General features: G+C 38.2%; 1 protein-coding gene across 12 annotated transcripts in view; it reads left to right on the top strand.

Annotated features, from left to right (window-relative positions):
- Positions 1-19,363, top strand: part of NAV3 (neuron navigator 3) — a 521,462-nt gene that overhangs the window by 55,684 nt on the left and 446,415 nt on the right. For 2 of the 12 annotated variants that reach the window (XM_072923966.1, XM_041713783.2), the window contains one exon: positions 11,265-11,339. The exons of the other annotated variants lie outside the window; for them this stretch is intronic. The gene's annotated coding sequence lies outside the window, so the exon portion shown is untranslated. The remainder of the gene's footprint in view (positions 1-11,264; positions 11,340-19,363) is intronic. 12 annotated transcript variants of the gene reach the window in all.

Here is a 19,363-nt window from a genome sequence, read left to right on the forward strand (position 1 = left end):
TTCTATTGTTTGTGTGGGAAGTAGATTGCATTTCCATGAGATTTGAATTCAATTTGTAATTATTCTCCAGCTTGGCAGTTGGTGCACATCTGTGGATGCTAGCCAAAAGGGAAGGTGGGAGAAGGGATGTAAGCTTCTAAACAGAGAATATTTGATTTTAAACACCAGGTAATTGCTCCTCCTTTCCCTTTTCCTTATGTGCTAATATATATTGGTGCTGATTGCAGTTTGAGACTGGTACCTGAATTTTAAATATTTTTCATTAGTTCTTACATATTAATAGAGAGTGTCGGACTCCTGTTACATTGGTGAAGATCTCAGAATTTCCTGAAGAGGCACCCCTCAGGCCTAACACTGGGCACCCCTTGTGGCCCTCAGCTGTTAGCCCATAGACATTCAAGTCTTCCATCAGCCCCATCTGGTATCTGTCATCCCTTGGGCACTTTAAATGATGTGAAATACTGATGGCAAGGCGAGCTGCATTAAGCTTCAAGTCAGGACAGGCTATAGGGTTCTAGAGAGTGATTTGACTTTCCCCAAAGTCAGATACTTTAAATCCAATGCCTTGACTAGTGACTATACTGGTAGCTTGAATGCTTTTCAGAGACTCTTAAGTATGGATGTTTTAATCTTGGCTAGATCCCAGCCAGAGCAATTACCTTGCCTCTGATAACAGCTTGGGATTTTGGCTTCCTTAGTTGTTAATTCACTTTATGAGAACTTAATTTTTGTAGAACATCAGCTTTTACTAATAACCTCTAATAAGATTTTCTGGTTTAGTGCAGGCCTTCTTTATTATTGACTACATAATGTTGTTGCTAGAAAACTTATATATAGATGTGAATACCTAACTGGAGAATACTTAGCTCAGTAATTGTTTGAGCTGAAAGTGGCTTGCTGGGAATAATTTGTACATGGGCATGCATATAGTCTCTCTGTGCACATATACACTAAGAACAGGTTTCTTGTATCATCTGATTTAATTTCAAATTATCCTAACAGCACTTAACATTATTTTACATTTGTTTCCACAGAATAACTTATAAAAAATAATTGTATAAAATAGTTATTGATGACTTTTTATGTCTTGGTTAAAATAGTACCTGCAGCAGTAGAAATCCATCCAGGAGTAACCTGCCTCTTAATCACTCTGACTTCTGAGCAGCAAGACATATCTCTTTACTAGTAGTTTCCTAGGCTGCATATCACTTATTACCTGAATTGTTGTCAATGTAGGTCCTGTTTTATTTCAACAGTAATGTTATTAAAAAAATCAAAGAAACAACGACAAAAATCCCAATAGCAACATGAATATGTAAACCACTTTATTTCCTATTTTGTATTATTCTAATTACAGAGTGATTTAGGTTCAAAAAGACCCCCGGATCATTGAGTCCAACCTTTGGGCATTCTCTGCTTTGTCAACTGAACCATAGCACTAAGTGCTGTGTCCGCTTGTTTCCTGAGCACTTCCAGGGATGGTGTCCAGTGAAGGACATCTCTTTCTGGGCAGTCCATTCCAATGCTTGACAACCCTTTCTGTGAAGAAATTCTTCCTGATGTCCAACCAACCTTCCCTGGTGCCATCTGAGGCTGTGTCTTGTCCTGTTGCTGGTTGCCTGGCAGAGGAGGCTGACTCCCACCTTGCTGCAACCAATAACATTGTTTTATTGACTGTATTTTACAGAAAGGCTAGGGGTAAATGGTCAGTCATGGAATTTGATAAAAAAGATTGTCATTTAAGACTGTAACAACAGAATCTGGAAGTCTTCTAATTCAGTATGTTCCCTGTTAAGTAACTGAAATCAGGTTTTTGAAGAGGGGTAGGGGAAAAATGTCATGTAGATAAAATTAACCCTCCAGTCCTAAGAAGGGGGTCTTGAATTTTTCCCTATATGTTAAGTAATGCAGGCCGAAATATTTTTGCTAATAACTAGCAAAGGTAGAGGGAAGAATTAAACTTGAGTAGAATACTAAGGTTTCCTTTTGAGTTTTTTGAAACTTGATCTTGAAAGAAACAAAATAATTAGGAAAATGGGTGGAAAAACAAATTCTTCAGTAATTAAGTTGAGTGAGATATTTAAGCATATGTTCAACTTTAAACATTCAGTATTTTTTGGACAAGACCCGACAAGAAAGCATGTAATTTATTCTTTCTAAACTAAAATTTTGGATTGCTTGCTCAGTTACCATCTCTCCTGGAGGGAAACAAATTGTATTTGCAGAAAATTTCAGTATTTTCTGTGGGCTTCAAATATTTCTTATGAGAATGGGACAATTCACTGACAGAATAATAGTATGAATTTTAACTTGATTTTGCCTTTTCAGGTTTTAATGTCATTTAGCTTTGGAAGCTACTGTCCAATGTGAAGGCATTGCTGGATTCTGTTGGGGCCTGACTTTCCACATTACGCTGAATGGGAGAATTCAAGTTTTTAAATTAGGGTTTATGGTTTAGCTTGTACAGCTACCTGCTGCTAAACTGACCCTTCCTTCACCAAAGTGTAAGTTGATGTGGTGCATAAATCATTGGAGTGTTAATTTGGTCTTGCAGATAAAGTTTCCTTTTTTTAAAATTTATGTTTGAAATAATCACATGTCATGTAGCTTTACCTTTTTAGACTTGTTGCAGTAAATGCTTTGTTTACATTCAGGTGATTTTTTTCTTTTAGTGTGAAGTTAGGGTTTTGTATAAGGATACAAGGCAAAGGATGATAGAGAAGTAAAAATTGATAGTGGAAAACTAATCTAGTGTGTTGTTCAGAAAAATGCAGTGATATTTCCTTTATGGAACTTGCCTCACTACCATGCCAGTGATAAAATACAGCCAGTAGGAAGGTAACAGTTCCAACAAACTGGGCCATTCATTCAGCTTCTACACATAGATCCCACTGAATTGGGATAGGTGTTTCTGGGCGTTCTCTGGCTGAGCACACACAAGGTGCTGTCTCTGGCTGCAGATACCCAAGCAAGACTTGATGGTTCAGGTTGTAGCAGAGGTTATTGTGATGCAGGTGGTTTGCAGAAACCTGTGAAGTGCAACTTGTGTGCTTAGCTGATAGTCAGAACAGGACAGCTGTACTTGGTTCAACCATGTTTCCTTTTGGGCTAAGTGAAGTCTTTAGCCCACACCAAATGCCAATCAGGATGTGCAGAGACAGTTGTTAGCCTTTTGAGCATCAAGCTAGTAACCTGCTGGAACTTGCTTTGTAAGTTTCCCTGTTTTGAACCCTCTTTATAGAATTTGAGAACTTGTGGCCAGTACTTCTTCAAACTGGTAACTAGCTTGAGAAGAGGATCTAGAAAATAGTCTGCTGACAGGGCATCATTTCCTTAGGCTCACTCAATGAGGAAGGCAAACAGATGTGTTCCTTGCAGAAAGTTCAGCACTTCTTATTTTAGGAAGTACTAGGTTTTCATTCCATCCTCACCTCTCTGAAAGGCTCTTTAGAAACTGGGCCAGGATCCTTTGAGATCTCCCTAGAACTTTGTTTTTCAAAGTCTGGTTTCTGCAGATTGCTGTCTTTGCTGTAGCTGATTATTCTTACCTTGTCTGTTTCTTGTCAAATCTGTCTCATGGCTGTCTTCTTCTGAGTCTCTACTGTGTGATTTTTCTAATTTGTTTTTAATCTAACAATTGTTTAAATTGTCAATAATTCAGCACATACACATGTGGGTATGCTTAGGAGAAATATCTATTTCTTCAAGGTTTTGCTAAATTATTATTCCTACAAGGGAGGTGGCCATCCTAGATTTTACCAGGACATAGTTTTAAATTGCTTGTGTTCATGCAGGTCCCAAGTTAAATTTTTCATCTGACAAGCATGGCCATTCTTTCCTTGATTGCTAGTCAGAGCAGCTTTATTAGCGCAGGCATGCTGCTCAGTACTGAGCCTTAAACACTGAATGAAAGGGATGCTCTGGGAATCACTTTTTTATGCAGGTTTCATAGCTAAGGCTGCAATTGGAAGCATAGTCTAGCTGCACTACAAGTATTAGAATAATTGACTGTGCTATACAATACTGTATAAGAATATAGCGTCCATATCCTAGCACATATTTAATATTTTATGTGATGCCCTGACTGATGCCAATGATGGTCAGTTATAGGCGATAATGAATTACTGATGTCAGTGATGGAACAATATTTTCATTGCTTTTATACAGATTTCACTTGCAGTCTTTTAATCTCTTCAAGCTTTAGTGTCTTAGAGAAATTAGTTGCTGAGCTTATTTTTAGAGTTGGGTTTATGCCTGGCCAGTCCATGAATAAAGGACCTCTCCCTCAACACTGTTCTGCTCAAGTTCTGTTCTGTTTTGCATTTGATGTCTCAGTACATGGTGTCTGGATTACAGAACAACCCCAAGCCCTCACAAAATTCAAAAAATGGCACCAGGAAGTAAAGGAAAATTTTCAAAGGTGGTGCAGCAAACAAGGATGACAAAACTGCCAGCTGTACTTTGCTTATAAATCAGTTGGTCTTTATATTCATGCTCAGCAACCATAATAAGGTACCAGTGTTTTCTTCATTAATCATCTCTCAGATGAGTCATATGAGTAACTCATACTGTACCTCCATAATGGTGAGTTTAGAGAGGCAGGATGCTGCAAAGCTGTACTTGCTCAGAAATTACTGATGTGGTGACTTTGTGCCAACAGAGTCCTTGTCACATTCTGCAGTAGTGGGGCAGTGATAGTGACCATGTGGGCTACCTGCTCTGCTTGATGAGCTCCGGTATTGAGGAGGATACTGTCCTCTACTGTGGAGCACAGCTTCGTAGTCAGATCATGTCAAGCTGATACACCTTACTCTGATACTATTTTAATTTGTCAGGGCAAATAATGTCTGAGACTTCTGGGCAGTTCTGCTTGCAAGCTGTGGATTTGGCCATCATGATGGAATGGACGTGTGCTTCTCTGTGCTCGCTGATGATGAAAGACAGGCATGGTCTACAAAGATGAGATCCAACTTCTCATACATCTCAGTTCTGGAAGTGTTCTGAACTAAGGCTCTTTTTTTGTGGACCACCTCTGTTGTGTGCTGGACTGCATGCACAGTTGCATGAACATATAAAATCCCAGGTTCTTGTCTGTGTGCTCCTCCTGTTAATCCCATCAAATAGATCACTTCTTCACCCCTGCCCTTAGGAGAATGTAAATCATGACTTTCCACTGTTCCTGACTTATGCTAGAGCTAGCCATGTAGCCATTGGGCTATCCTGCAATACAGTTGGACTTGGAAGAAGTTGGACTTTTTCAATACCCTTCCCTCCCTGCCAATCTTTACAGCAGGATAAAGCTAACGCTACCTAGTTATATATAAAAATTGGAGCCCAGATGTCCCACATGAGTCACAAAGAAAATTCTCTGAGGCATTTGACTGAAAATATAGTCTTTACTTTCTTAGACTGCAAGAAATTTCAGTCTGTGCAGAACTTAGAGTATTAAAATTCAGCATAGCACAGAATTATGTCATGTTACACATGCTCTCAAAAATAGCATCTTGTTGATGGCGTTAAAGTAACAGTATTTAATTGTGTATTTTTTCACAGATTTTCAAGATGCTTGGTGGACTGGTACATATTATAAGAAAGCCAAATCCTTTTTTGCTCTGTTTACTGAAAGAGATAAACTGCAGCCCAAGGATGGGAGAGGACAAAGCATTTTGTTTTGCCCTCAAAACTTTATCTGCTCTATTTTAATTGGCAGAGCTGTGTCCAATCTACATTTCCCTGCCTCTCTTTGAAACCTTCTGGTTAGTAGAAAGCATTTGAGAGTGTAAGTGTTGTCTCGAGAGTCAGACAGCACTTTAGCCAGTATCTGCAGTGGCTAAAATTGTGACTTTTTAATTGGGGATACTGCTACAATTACAGATTTTCTCTGGCAAGAGCCAGGTTTTATGCAGTGGGAGTTTTTTCTAACTTTAACTGTTCAAATAGCTCTAGGTCACTTGAGTAGGATCTTTCAATAACAAATTTCTGCCATAGAGGAGAGAACCAATATGTACTTTGTTCATTCCAAGCATGTTGCTCCCAGTGCAGGCCAGAAAAAAAAGTTGAGACCAAGGCTTGGCACTTGCGGGTGTATGCTAGCAGGAAATCTCCTGGAATAGGATTTTGGCTGGTGAAATCTGGCAGGATAAGAGCTTCTTTTTGCTATCTCTGTGTGAAAAGATGATTCGTGCTTGGGAATATGTCACAGTGTCTTTTGCTGCATATGTAGGCACATAGCAGGTGGCATATAGATTGTACCATATAGAGATCCACACATGCAAATTAGCATGAACTTAAATACAGGATGACTCAAGATGGAGGTGCCATGTACCACACACTTGGGAAATGATACTACTTCTTGTGGAGTTCTGATCTGCATGCTCTTGCTCTCACTTCCCAAACAGGTCTGCACTTGTCCTTGGACTAGGGCAGCAATTTAAGCCATCAGATGGTGGTGTATTTGGACAAGATGAGCTTGTATAAATAGAATAATTGTTTCATGGCCCTTTACTGGATTTGGAATGTAGGCATGCTCTGAGTACCTTCTGGTTTGAATAGAGGACAGGTTCTCCTGTTCTCTCATTAATTACCTAATGCTTCACACATCAAACAGTAAGGTAGTTGTAAAGAGCAGGAGATAGGCCTTTTGATCATGTGATCTGAGTCAGTTGCTGAAATATGGTGGACTCTGTTTAGTTTTTGTTTATTTTAGTGTTTGAGCTTGAATTGTGGATACATTTTTGAAATCAGTATTTCCATTTTGGTTCACAGAGCAGTATTGGAACACTTACCTCCAGGATGAAGCTGTGTTCCAACCACCAGTGTGTGTTCAGTCCATGGAGTTATTTAGAAATAGTCACCTTCCCACGCACTATATGTGTACCATGGATATCATATACTCAACACCAGCTGCTTCACACTGCAAATCCTGTATTGGGATTTGCTGCTTCCTGATACAGCCCTAAAGCTCTGCTGACAGGAAGAATGGTGGGTGCTCTGACTAAGGGCACCATGGTGGGGGGAATGTCTCATTCTGAAGATACAACCTGGTTCGGCTTTGCGGTCTAAACTAACAAAACATCATTATCCTAAAGCAGGCAGAGGGCTTGCTTTATTATCAGCAGAAGTGATAATCAGACCGAGTCTAAAAACCTGTGTTCAATACACAAACCCTAATTTGTGAAAACCATCAGCTAAGGTCAGCATCTTGCAGAACTATGCTTTGGCAGCTTAGAAATCTTTTAGTCCCAAAACTCCTCCTTTATTCAAATACGTACCTATATAGTAGTAAAATTAAATTAACAATGTTAATAAAAGATAATTACTTTTAAGACCTGTGGCTTGCAGCACCTCTGATCCTCTTGTCTCGGTGTTAAATATTTGTCTGTTTTGAGCCTGTAGCTTGAGAGCTTGACACAGCTTTATTGTATGCTGAGGTAGATAATAATTTGGTCTCAAGCTTGCACAGCTGTTTTTTGACCGCTTCACAAGTGCTTATGATAACAGAGTTCATCTCTCCATGCATATGCCTGATTTACCATGCAAGATCATACACATTATATGCATTTGCTGATCTTTCTTTTTCTCTGTCTTTATGTTCTTTAATGAATATGTACTTCTCAAGGGAAAATGGTGACGATAACAGCCCTATGTAGGGCAACTTTTATGCAGTTACAGGAAATTGTAATCCCCTATGAAGCTGCAAATTTGCAGTTGCAGGTCCTTCTTTCTACCGGTATGTTCCCTGTGCTCATAAAAACAAGTTGGAGGTTGATTTTCCTCTTTCCACCCTTATTAAAAACTACTGTGGTGAAAACTTGTATTACTTAACTTTTACTTTTCATTATTATTCTTTTTAAGCTCTTGTAGAATGCTGGGTCCATGGATGTCCTGGCTCTGAAGGGTCTTGCCTGTAATGGAGAGGATAACAGCTTTGGACTGGCCACCCCACTGTGGCTTCACAGCCCCACTCCCACAATGACCCGTCTGTCTTTCATTCCCAAGTGCCTCTGCTCACACATAAATCAGAACAGAAGTGTGAAAATGCTCAGATGATTTCTGAAGACTTTCTGGCACACCCATGCATTGCTCATACCTCCAACCATGCCTGTGAACACTGAGTGTTAATCCTAGGAGCTGCTGTTGAGTTGTGCGCTCACCCGTGTGAATCCCATATGAATGAACGCGTGTAGCCTGCCAGGGCAGGCACAGCAGGGGAAGAGGGGCTTGCTTGTGCTGCATGCTCCTCTTCTTGCCTTCTGCTCTAATCTTTACTTCATCCAGTGGCAAACCCTTGAGCCGTCCTGGGTTTTTGAGGTGCTCTGATATTCCTATTTCTACTACTAATGTAGAACCAACATTGATTAATTCAAAGCCTGACCCCTTTTTCTACTACAGAAAGATATTTTTTTTTTTTATGTAACTGTGCATTATTTTTGGTTTTCTGTCTGGTAATGGATTTCTTGCAAATCATACTGTTCATTGCCACTACTGTTAGGCCCCCTCTTCTGTCACCCATTGTCACATTACAATGTGTTTATTGCATCTTGTCTCATCTTGTCCTAAAGTGTAGCAAGCCTTGTCCCTTGTTAATGCCACAAAATCTTGATTGCTTTGGAAACTGTCTACTACCATAATGAAAACATTAAACAGTAATTTCCTCCTCAGAGGGCAATAGCTGTAGCATTACTGGGGCTCTTGAACTGCTTATCAAATAGAAGATTTATCTTAACACCTGTAGCTGAAATGAAGTAAAACACTTGGTGGCTGTTGTGCTAATGTTTCCACAAAGGAGAAAAAAATGAAAGTATATCCAAAAAGATGAAAGTAATGATGTGTAGTATAAATGTTTATATCCAACTTTATGAATTGGTGAAGGGAAATACTATTCTGAAGTATAGTTTGATACTGACATTTTTACAGAGGAGTGATTTTGATTGGCATTCTGTTGAGAGAAGAAACTATCAAGCATGTTTCAGCTGTGGGTTAAGATAGGATGATATTTCCTTCTTTCCCCCCTCTTTCTTGCTCTTCTGCAAGAATTTTATTTTTTGATCAGTGCAGGAAAGGTAAATGCTGTCTGCAGTGCTGTTGGATTATTCCCAAGCTAGCTGATTCTGTTAAGGAAGTCAGTTTAAAATGTATTATGGCCTCTGAACAGTGTTGAAATATCTTTTGAAACTGGAGCTGTAACTCTGCCTTTACTGGTGGACTCTGATGGTTCCTCAAGTTTGTGGTCTTGCTCAGGTCTAAGAAACCATTGTGTCCAGTGAATGCAGTGCAAGGGGATAGTCTTTGAACAGGTACCTCTTCAGAGCGGCTCACCTATTTGCAGCTAGCTTTGCATTGTCTGCAGCAGCTTGTAACTTTAATTCTCCTGTGGTATTGAGATGCACAATTTAAGTTCTGTTGTACTGTTTTCCCTGTCATATTTTTAACCATAGCACCATAAATACTATTCTATAATATCTTTTATGAGTATCCACTGCCCTGGATGTATTAATCATTCTACCATGAGCAATATCCTTGAAAGGGTAACAGGATGTGAACATCCTGGTTCATGAAGAACATATGCAACAAGATTATTAAGCAATTAGTCTCCATAAGTCATATTTCCTTGGTGTATTACTATAAGTTTCAAGCTTTTTCTAATGCTTGACAGCCTTTTCCATGAAGAAATTTTTCTTAATATCCAATGTAAATGTCCCCTTAAGGCAATGTCCTCTGGGCCTATGGCTTTTTACCTGGGAGAAGAGACCAACTCCCACCTGGCTACCAAGTTCTTTCAGGTAGCTACAGAGAGGGATAAGCTCTCCTGCAAGCCTCCTTTCCTCCAGACTAAACAACCCCATCTGTCCATCACAAAATTTGTGTTCCAGACCCTTCACCAGCTCTGTTGCCCTTCTCTGGATGGGAGCTCAGCACTTCAATGTCCTCCTTGTAGTGATGGACCCCAAACTGAACACGGTGCTCGAGGTGTGGCCTCACCAGTGCAGAGTACATGGGGAGATTCACTGCCCTGGTCCTGCTGGCCACACTATTCCTGATAAAGCCAGGATGCCATTGGCCTTTCTGGCCATCTGGGCACACTGCTGGATCATGTTCAGCTGGCTGTCAACCAGCATCCCCTGGTTCTTTTCCATTGGGCTGCTTTTCAGCCACACTTCTGCCACTCTTCTGCCAGCCTGTAGCACTGCACAGTGTTCTTGTGACTCATGTTGCAGTATTTTCTTATTTCCCACTTCATCCTTTAAATGTACATAGCTGAATTCTTTCTGTGCCTTCCAGTTTCCAAGGGAGAAAACCTCAGAAACGGACTGAGTTTTACAAGAAATATTGCACTCTCCTTCTGAAATAATCAGTGTTTCATAACTTAAAAGAATGTCAAGCCTCTTAAAATTTTTGAAAAAATAGACTTGAGTATCTTTAATAGGAAACAGTATTAAAATTCCATTATACTAAGATGGCCAAAGTTCAGCTATCATTAATTATCACAGACCTTCAGTGAACAAGTCCAATCTAAAAGTCTGTATCAAAATATCATTCATTATTAAAGCTAATTGTCATTTAAGTATTCACAGAACTCTCATGGATTGATTTGTCTACAGTCCTGGGCTAGAATTTGACTCAAATTTTAGAAAAATTATAGAAAACATTTCTCTAATTATATTTGCAGCATATGTAATTTTAAAAGTGTTTGTTTTGGTTCTTCTTCCTTGAATGGATTTTGGTTTACCTATTTATAATCTAAATCTCAAAAACATAGAGCACAATTCCTATCTGTAGATTGAGTCTGAAGTTTTAATTTGATCTATTGCCTGATATTAAAAGACAGTTAAGGGAAAATTACAGGGCTTTGCATTAACTTCTATATTTACTGTTTCTAAAGAATAAGATAACTTGACAGCATAGTATATGTAGACTGAGTGGAAAAGTTCATATATATTAAAGATGTTAATCCTGTCCTTCTTCCTTTATAATTTATTTGAGTGTATGTTTATGTCTGAGGCTATAATGTTCTCTCTTCTTATAGCTCTTTTGGTATTGGATGCCAAATGTTGAGAACTGTATTTCTGAAAACTGTATAATCTTAGCTGATTTAAATCCAGAGAAATAAGGATGGCAAGAGACCTGGTTGTATGTCCACTGTGTTCCCACATGTGATCAGCTTAAGTCACTCCTCATCAGCATTTGAAAAACTTGTTGAAGTTTGTGTATGTTCATGGACCACGTCTGTTTACTTTTCTCTTTTTATGAATCCTGTTTTCTAGGCCTGTGGATGTCCTCATGGTCATTAACTCAGCTTGTTTCAGAGGGTTCCCATCTTTATGGACATGCAGAGACTTGTAAGCCTGAGCACTGAAGAGAGCATGATTTTTCACATCTTGCATGTGTTTGTGTTTCAAAGTGCTGGCTAGCTCATCTCTCAGTATGAAATTGGTTAATTTTTTTTAATAAGTAACCTGTTTCTACCAATATTAAAGGAGGGATTGAGCAGTGTGATAACTATGATTCATTCACATTAATATTCACTCTGTAGGTGATGGTGTTCAGTCAAGCCAGTGCAAGGAAGAGATATGTGACCACAGCAGTCCCAATTATGCTTATATTGTATACTCATCTAGCTTCTCCTCAGTTTACAGGCTTCTTGAATTGAAGTAATGTGTGAACACTATTGGTTGCTGAATTTTAAGCAGTGAGGTTGCCTAAAATGTTTTTGGACCTATTTTAGACTTTTAATATATGCCGCAATGTGTCACTGCATTTCTTTTGTCTGGAAAGGAATTTCTTTTTCTTTTTTTATCCTCAAACTTCTGTTTGTTAATTTAATTTTATTTGACACTTCATATCTCATTAGAATAAGGGAATATTATTTTCTATTGACCTTTCTTGGTGATTTATGATTATACAGAAATTTATATCACTTCTGTATTCTCTCATGCTCAAACTGAATAGTTCTGCTTTATAGTCTTCTAATACCAAAGTATTATCCATTAATTTGTTGTCTCCCTTTCTGTTTCTTGTCTCAGCCTTCTGTGGTGAAAGTTAGACACCAGAACTCCATGCAGTATTCAAACTGTGAACATGTAGCATATATATGTAGAATTACTTGCTGAAGATTTCATTGTAGTTCTTCCCAATATTCTGTTGTCCTTTGGAAAGCCATCAGACTGAGAAATGTCTGTGGGGTGGCTTTGGTTGTGTGGGGTTTCTTGTATTTGTTTAAGTGTTTCTTTTTTTCTTTTGTTAACTGGTGCATTTGATAGTGGATCTACATTACAGTTCTGAAATTGTAATAGCAAGTTTAGAGTCTATTATTGCTTTTGACAGCCAAAGCAAGTCTTGGTTATGTGCCTTATTTTGGTACTTGAATTTCACCTGCATTTTATTGCCCAGTTTCTCAGTACTGTGAGTTTTTTCTGTAGCTCTTCATAGTTTAGATTTTTGGGAATTTCTGAGTTATTAAAGATGCTTTTTATTCATATTCCTTTTATCATTAAGCACATATTAATCTCTAAGTTGATCTTTCCTCAATTTCAAGATGGCCATGTTTTTCATAGCTTTTAAAGTGGAACCTTGCTTGTTTTTTGACTGCTGCCCTGCTTCCCAACCAAAGGCATTTTGTAAACCAATGAGATCTTTGTTTATTTGTATGCTAGCTAATTCCTTGAAAGAGTTTTTAATATTTTTGTTTGTTATCAGTTCTCTTGCTAAATCTATGTTGGCTCTTTTCCTATATATCATGGATATTCATTAATCAAATGATGCTATTCTTTACTGTAATTTCCAGCACTGAAGATGATTTAAATCATTGTACAAATGGGTTATTGCACAATGGTTATGACAATACTTTGGCAATTTCACAAAAGAAGTCCTTCAAATCTCTTGGGTGAAAACCATCTGGCCGAGAATTTGTTACCATTTTTTATCAATCTGTCCTACAGCTATTCTACTGACACTTTAGTTTTGGATTACATTCTACAAAAAAGAATTAATTGCTGTGAGAGCATTCAAACATCTTCTAGGGCAAGCAAGTTTGTAACCATTTTGCAAGCTTTACAAGTTCTCTTGTAGGTTTCTCATTCACTTAATTGCATTTGAGGGAAAACAGCTATTGCTGCTATGTTATTAGTAAATTGTCTAAAGTTATTTACTAATAAATCATCTTGTTTTCCATTTAAGTTAACAGAATTACAGCAAGTTTTATTTACTTGTGACTTCTGCAACTAGTAGCTGACTTCTGTTGTCTTACTGAACAGGCAAACAAGGTGATTACTTTGGGGTTTTTTTGTACTTCTGTAGAGGTTTCTTGTTTGGTTTGGGGGTTATTTTACTTGTTTGGTTGGTTATTTTTTTTCCCCCTTCCAGATCCCTGTCTTTGATTCTTCCTTTTGTTATGAGCACAACAATTTGCCCTACCTTAGCACTCCCAGACAGATCATCTAGATGTGTGGAGAGGTGCCCCCTCTGCACCCAGCAGTGCAGTCTGAGCTTCACTGTCATCACTGACCCAGCTTTGCTTGCCAGGGACTTGCATGTTAGAGGGCAGCTTCAAGCATCCTGTTCAGTAGAGTGAGCCAGAAAATGTGTGAGCTCCCTGCTGGACTTGTATTTGTGTTTGCTTTCACCAGTAGATTTTGAAGTTCTCTCTGATTTTTATGTGTTTGTTCCTTCCCTCTGTTCTGTTTCTCTTCTGGCAGAGTGCAGATCTCCTCCCCTGCTTTAGACTATGGCTCTCTGGTTTTGTTTGGGTTTTGACTCAAAGTTAGAGGCAAAGGTCCAATTAGTAGCTGCACAATTTAATCTGGTCATTTGGTAAAATCTTGGTATGTGAAGTTTTTCTTTGTGAATGCTATCAGAAACTAAGGCTTTATTACCTGATTTTTTGGTGTTTTCTTTGCTGTTTTTTTAAAGCTCCATGTTTTTGATGGTTGTTTTGTTGCTTTACCAGAGCTTTAGGAAGAAAGTTAGAATTCAGTTTGTGTAAAGGTTTAGATAAAACTAGAAGTTGCCTTGGAGGCTTAGAGCTTTCATGTCATGTCAAAAAAAGAAGGAGATGTTATCTAAGGGGATGTGTACAAGTGATGTGCAATGCTTCAGGAATATCAGACAATGCTTGAAAAGGCAATAAATGAAAACATGATGGGATTAATAGTCATGAAATTAAGAATAGGATATTGTTCTTCATATTGAAAATTACATTAAATATTTCAGTCTGATTCTTTTGTGACATGAAGGACACTTATCCTAAATGTGTTTCCTTACAGCAATAACATTTTCATCTTGGTCCTTTTCTTTTATAAAAACATGGCTCTTCTTTTGAGACAACCAGCAGCTTTTCAGATGTTATTACTGAAAGTGTGTTACACCAATTAGAGAAGGGAGGCAGGACAACATAAAATCAGAATGATGTGTGTTGGGAAGGATGAATAAATATGATGGCCTGGCAAAAGACTGACAGTAGTACAGCCAGGATGAAAACAATCCCCCCTACTTGTTGGACAATGTCCTTACCTATAGATAGGTCCAAAAGTCAAATGGACTTTTCCATCTCAACCCCCAAAATGTATGGTTCATCCACACCTGTAACCCTACCCTGAAGCATCAGGTATCTGTGACCCCATTGGCCTAAGTTTTGTTCCAGGCCACCTTGAAGCCCCCTGATAAGGGGTCTCCAAGTGGCCAGACGCCCTCTTGGAACCCCCACTCTCTTGGCACTTCCACCCTCTCCTAGAGCATCCTCTCCACCCCTTGTCTCTCCCCTCCCCCATCCCCTCAGGCCTTGCCATGTGCTGTGTCTGGCAGCTCCAAGCAAGACTTTTCACCATCCCTAATAAACCTTATATTCTAAGAGCAGCCTTCAGAGATCTCTCATCTCCATTCATCAAAGCCGTCCTGGAGTACAGCGTTCCCTACAGATGTGCATAAAAACTTATGTACTATTGACTTTTAACACTTAAAAAAAACACCCTATCCCAAAACTACTGAAGAACCCTATTTTAAAATATATCTTTATGGACTCTCTTTATGGGGTGTTGTCTTAGTTGATGCAGGTTGTTATAACCCTGTTGAAGTCCAAAGACTTGCTTCATTTTATGCAAGGTGAGGTTTTGTGTGTGTAAATCTTGAACTGTGGGAAGTGTTTATTTGTCTTAGAATGGTTTGGGCTCAAACAGCAGCAAGGGCTTTTGTCTTACCACTGTCACTGTACTAAGGGCTGCAGAGTGATCTTGTGGAGTGACTGAGAGCTGCTGCAGAATAGTACAGTTGAGGCAAGGTTGGAGCCAGGGCGTATGTTTGAGGTTCTTGGGGAATTCAGTTGCCAACTCTTAGGAAGTCTTTGAGCATGTGTGAACTGATCCCTTTTACTCTGTGTGGATTTTCAGAGATGAGAAATTGTGGTCCAGTCAGCAGAGATGCTGCCTGGCTATTTTGAAACCTGTGCCTCTCAAACAGCAGTTCCCAGCTTGGTGCTGCTGTTTGAGAATGGGATCTCCACTCCATTCATGAGATGCAGGATGCATGCCCATTCATGAGAATTTCTTGCCAAAAATCTGTGTCTTGTTGTGTCTGAGGAGTGTCCAGGTAATAATGGCTATAACAGATTTCACAGTGTATTTCTGTTATCCCTTATCCTACCTCAGCATTTTCTCACCCCTCCTCTTTCTCAGTGTGTTTCTAACCTTCATCCTCCCAGCCAGTGGGTGGAGATGATGGTCTGGGACTGCAGGGAAAGGAATAGGTGTGGATAAGCTTTATGGACAGGATTCCTCTGGTTGGCCAAGAGAGGTGTAACCAAAAGAAGTCTTCCTCAGATGCACGGAGCACTCCTTTCTCATGCTTTAAATAAAAATGAAAAATTTAATTAAAAATGCTAGAGTTCCTCAGCCAAACAACTACATGCTTATTGGATTGATTTTAGCAGGGATTTAATAGTGGAACTGCTAAATCTGAATTATCTGGAGCTCTGTACTATCATGTTCCATGTTAAATGAATGCATCCTAAAGTAGGTAGTCTGTGTAGACTATTTCAGTTGAAATAGTTCAGGTTGTCAAAGATATAATTGATCAAAACTTGTCTTAAAACAGATTGTACAATTAATTGAAATTGGTGTTTGCAGCCTCCCCTCTGTGCATATGCCGATATTGCTGAACACTTCAAAAATAACAGTATACTCCTATTCCATAACTGCTTCACTCCTCATTCTAGAAGCTCAAATTTGTAATCCAGGATGGATGATTCTTTAAAGTCTTTGTGAGCTGGATAGCTATTCAGTTTATTTTATGTATGCCACATGGAAGTTGGCTGTCTTCATTATCTGGCTGAAGATTTCACTATAGATTTATATTTTTATTAGTACTGCTGTCATTGGTGAAAGTGACAAGTTATTAGCGTTTTGTGGCAGTGTTTGGTGAAGAGCATTTGAGCACAAGCTGGAGAAGATATGTGTTTATAGGATTAATCATTTAGAGAATATTTTTATATCTAATAAAGGGCCTAACTAAGAGATTTGTCAGTCCTGCAAGACATTCAGATGCTCAGATTTCAGTTAAAAATTAAATAATAAAACACATACCAAAGATAATAGGGAGTATTTAGAAATAAAATGTGACTATATCTCATATACGTGAATATATCCAGCTGCTATTAAACACAGTATAGAAGTAAAGTTCAACAGCACTACATACTGTCATGTGAGCCAACTAAAATATATTTTATCTGTTTTTACTTTTTTTGCCCTCACAGTTTCTCTAATGCTATGAGCCTTTTTTCTTTAATTTGTCAGGAGTGTCTTAGGAAAAAAAGGAAAATGTACCTTTAGCTGAGAGGATAAATGAGCTTTGGTTCTGAACTGAAACATGACTACAAAAATTGCACCTTTCAGATATCTGTGTTTTTTGTCTGCTTCATTCATTAATTTTAATGACTAAAAGGTCATATGTCACTGAGTTTTATCCCAGTAGGTTAGTCAACTGTCATGTAGCAAAAAATAGATTTTATTTTCCTTTATATTTAATCCTTGAAGTTGATAGCTAATCCTCAGCTGCAGGGCCAATTTATTCTAAGTTTGGTCAGTCAAATTCCATACTATAAATTATTTTAAATGCTAAAGATCTGCATTGAAATAGTTGGAGGTATTTTTTTTCCCCCTTGATGTAAGTTTGATAGCCCTAGCTGGGCAGAAAAGAAATTAGCTTGTCCTTCAAAACCCATGAGGCTGTATTTTCCAGCTGCTAGATCTGTACTTCTAAAAGAAATTGTATTTAAATTAAGGCAATTCAGTCAAAATAATTGAGATATTCCCACAAGCATCTTCAAGAATAAACGCCAAGAAGAGGTGGGACTAATTCTTTGGACTTTAGTGGGCTTTGGACCATTCTTATGAAAACATTCTTAACTGGTTGTTGACATCATAAATAAATTTGCCTTGTAGTTGTTGCTTTCATGCGGCTTTCTGGGGGCTGGCAATATGGGTAGGGTTGACATATTCTTAATTAATTTTTAAGATTAGATAAATAGTTTCTAGTGTCTACTGCTGTTTTGACAACAAATGAGAAACTGCTATAAATTAAAATGTATACTTGTGTTTTTTATTTATTTTTAATTTAGGCTTTCAAAGCTTTGCTTTTTTCCCTAATTTCCTGCTTCTGGTGACCTATTTTGCTAATATGCTTACCATCCTATTTGTTCATTAAAATGACTGCCAACTAAATTTACTTTTATTTTGTTTATTTAAAGTGTTGTGGAAATAAAGACGTTCTATTTGTTCACAATGCCCACAAAAGGCTTTTCAGATATGGATCAAGCAACGTCTTTTATGGAGGAATATATATGCACATAGATTGAAGGAATTGCATTTGGACTATGGAGTTTTAACTACAGTCCTTCTCCTTAGTCTGTTGGAGGGAAGGTGGGTAGAACTTACAGGTGCCTGTGCATTTTCTGCCTTAACACAGATGGGTTACTGTGGGAGCACAAATTGTACCTAAGGTTGTTCCTATCTATTGGAGTTTCTGAGTAGTGTCCCGAGATCTGTGTTGGCCAACACTTGAAAGTTAGTGTCTCAGTTTCCTACCCCCTGTTCACCAAATTGCTTTTCTCTTCTGGTGTGAGAGATTCTGAGAAGTGGGAGTGAAGGGCTGTGGAGGGAATCCCATGTTTACTTTGATCAGAGACATTGCTTCTGTTGCCTGACTTGTAACATTCGAAGGCCATTCTCAAATGGAGAACTGGGAAATGTTTTATCCTTTCCTTATTGGTATATGGATTATGGAAAAAGGGCAGATCATGAATTTGATATTTCTACATTTATTTTGTAAAGGTCATCTCTGTACAAATTTACAGAAAGATCTGATTCCTTCTGTGGTACTCTTTTGCTGTAGGGAGCTTCTAACATGGATAAATGAAGTTGTTGCTTGGTGTAACATTTGTTTGTTGGCCGGGAGACAGGAGAGTTCAGTAACATAGTTTCTGAGTATGTATGTAAATTAACCAGAATAATCAGATTATTTTGTTTCAAGTACATGTGATTATGTAATTCATACAAGTATATGAAATATAATAGTTGGTCAATTAATACATTTTTTGCCATAATAAAGTATGATTCAGGTATAAAACTAATGTCTAGATAAAAGTATGCCATTGCCTACCAGCTGAATGTTAGAAAAAATATTTCAATGGCAGGATTAAGTGTTGGGGAGTTATTAGAGACAAAACTTGCTCTTTGTTATTTTCATTAATTATAAGATAACTGAGATATGTTTTACTGAATTGCAGAGGTATAATCTATAGCCCAAAATATTTTTCTGTGTTCTCTTTAACTAGCAGAGATCCATTTTGGGTCTGTGTGTGCATTCTGGGGTTCTAGAGTAGTTGCCAATGTGAATATTTGGAAACTGCATTAATCCTATGCTGGTTTTCTGCTCTTGGAAGGTGACAGCTACTGATGCTTGAGAGACTGAGGTGGCCCTGGTACAGCTGCAGCAAGCAGGTTCCTGTGTCTGCAGGCAGGTGCATCATCTCAGTTCACATGGGAATCAGAAAAATACTAGATTAATTAAATTCATTAATTGAATTCTTCCAACAGCTTGCAGATAATTGGGTAGAAAAAAAATATTGAGGATTCAGGAGTAGGTTTCTGAAGTGTACTATAATTTGACAGGTAATAGATAAACTTGGTTTGACATCTGTTTTGTTTTAACAAATGAGAGGATACTTCTTTCCTCTGGAATTAAGTGATAGCATGCTCAATTTCCAGAAAAACAGCAGCTGTTATCTAAGGCATCTATATAAGTGTGAAGAAAGTTTAGTAATATAGCAAATATAATTTCTATTTTAATACCAAAAATTAGATGGCTTAGTTATTAA

Source organism: Taeniopygia guttata, chromosome 1A (assembly GCF_048771995.1).
Source record: "Taeniopygia guttata chromosome 1A, bTaeGut7.mat, whole genome shotgun sequence".
Lineage (NCBI taxonomy): Eukaryota > Metazoa > Chordata > Aves > Passeriformes > Estrildidae > Taeniopygia > Taeniopygia guttata.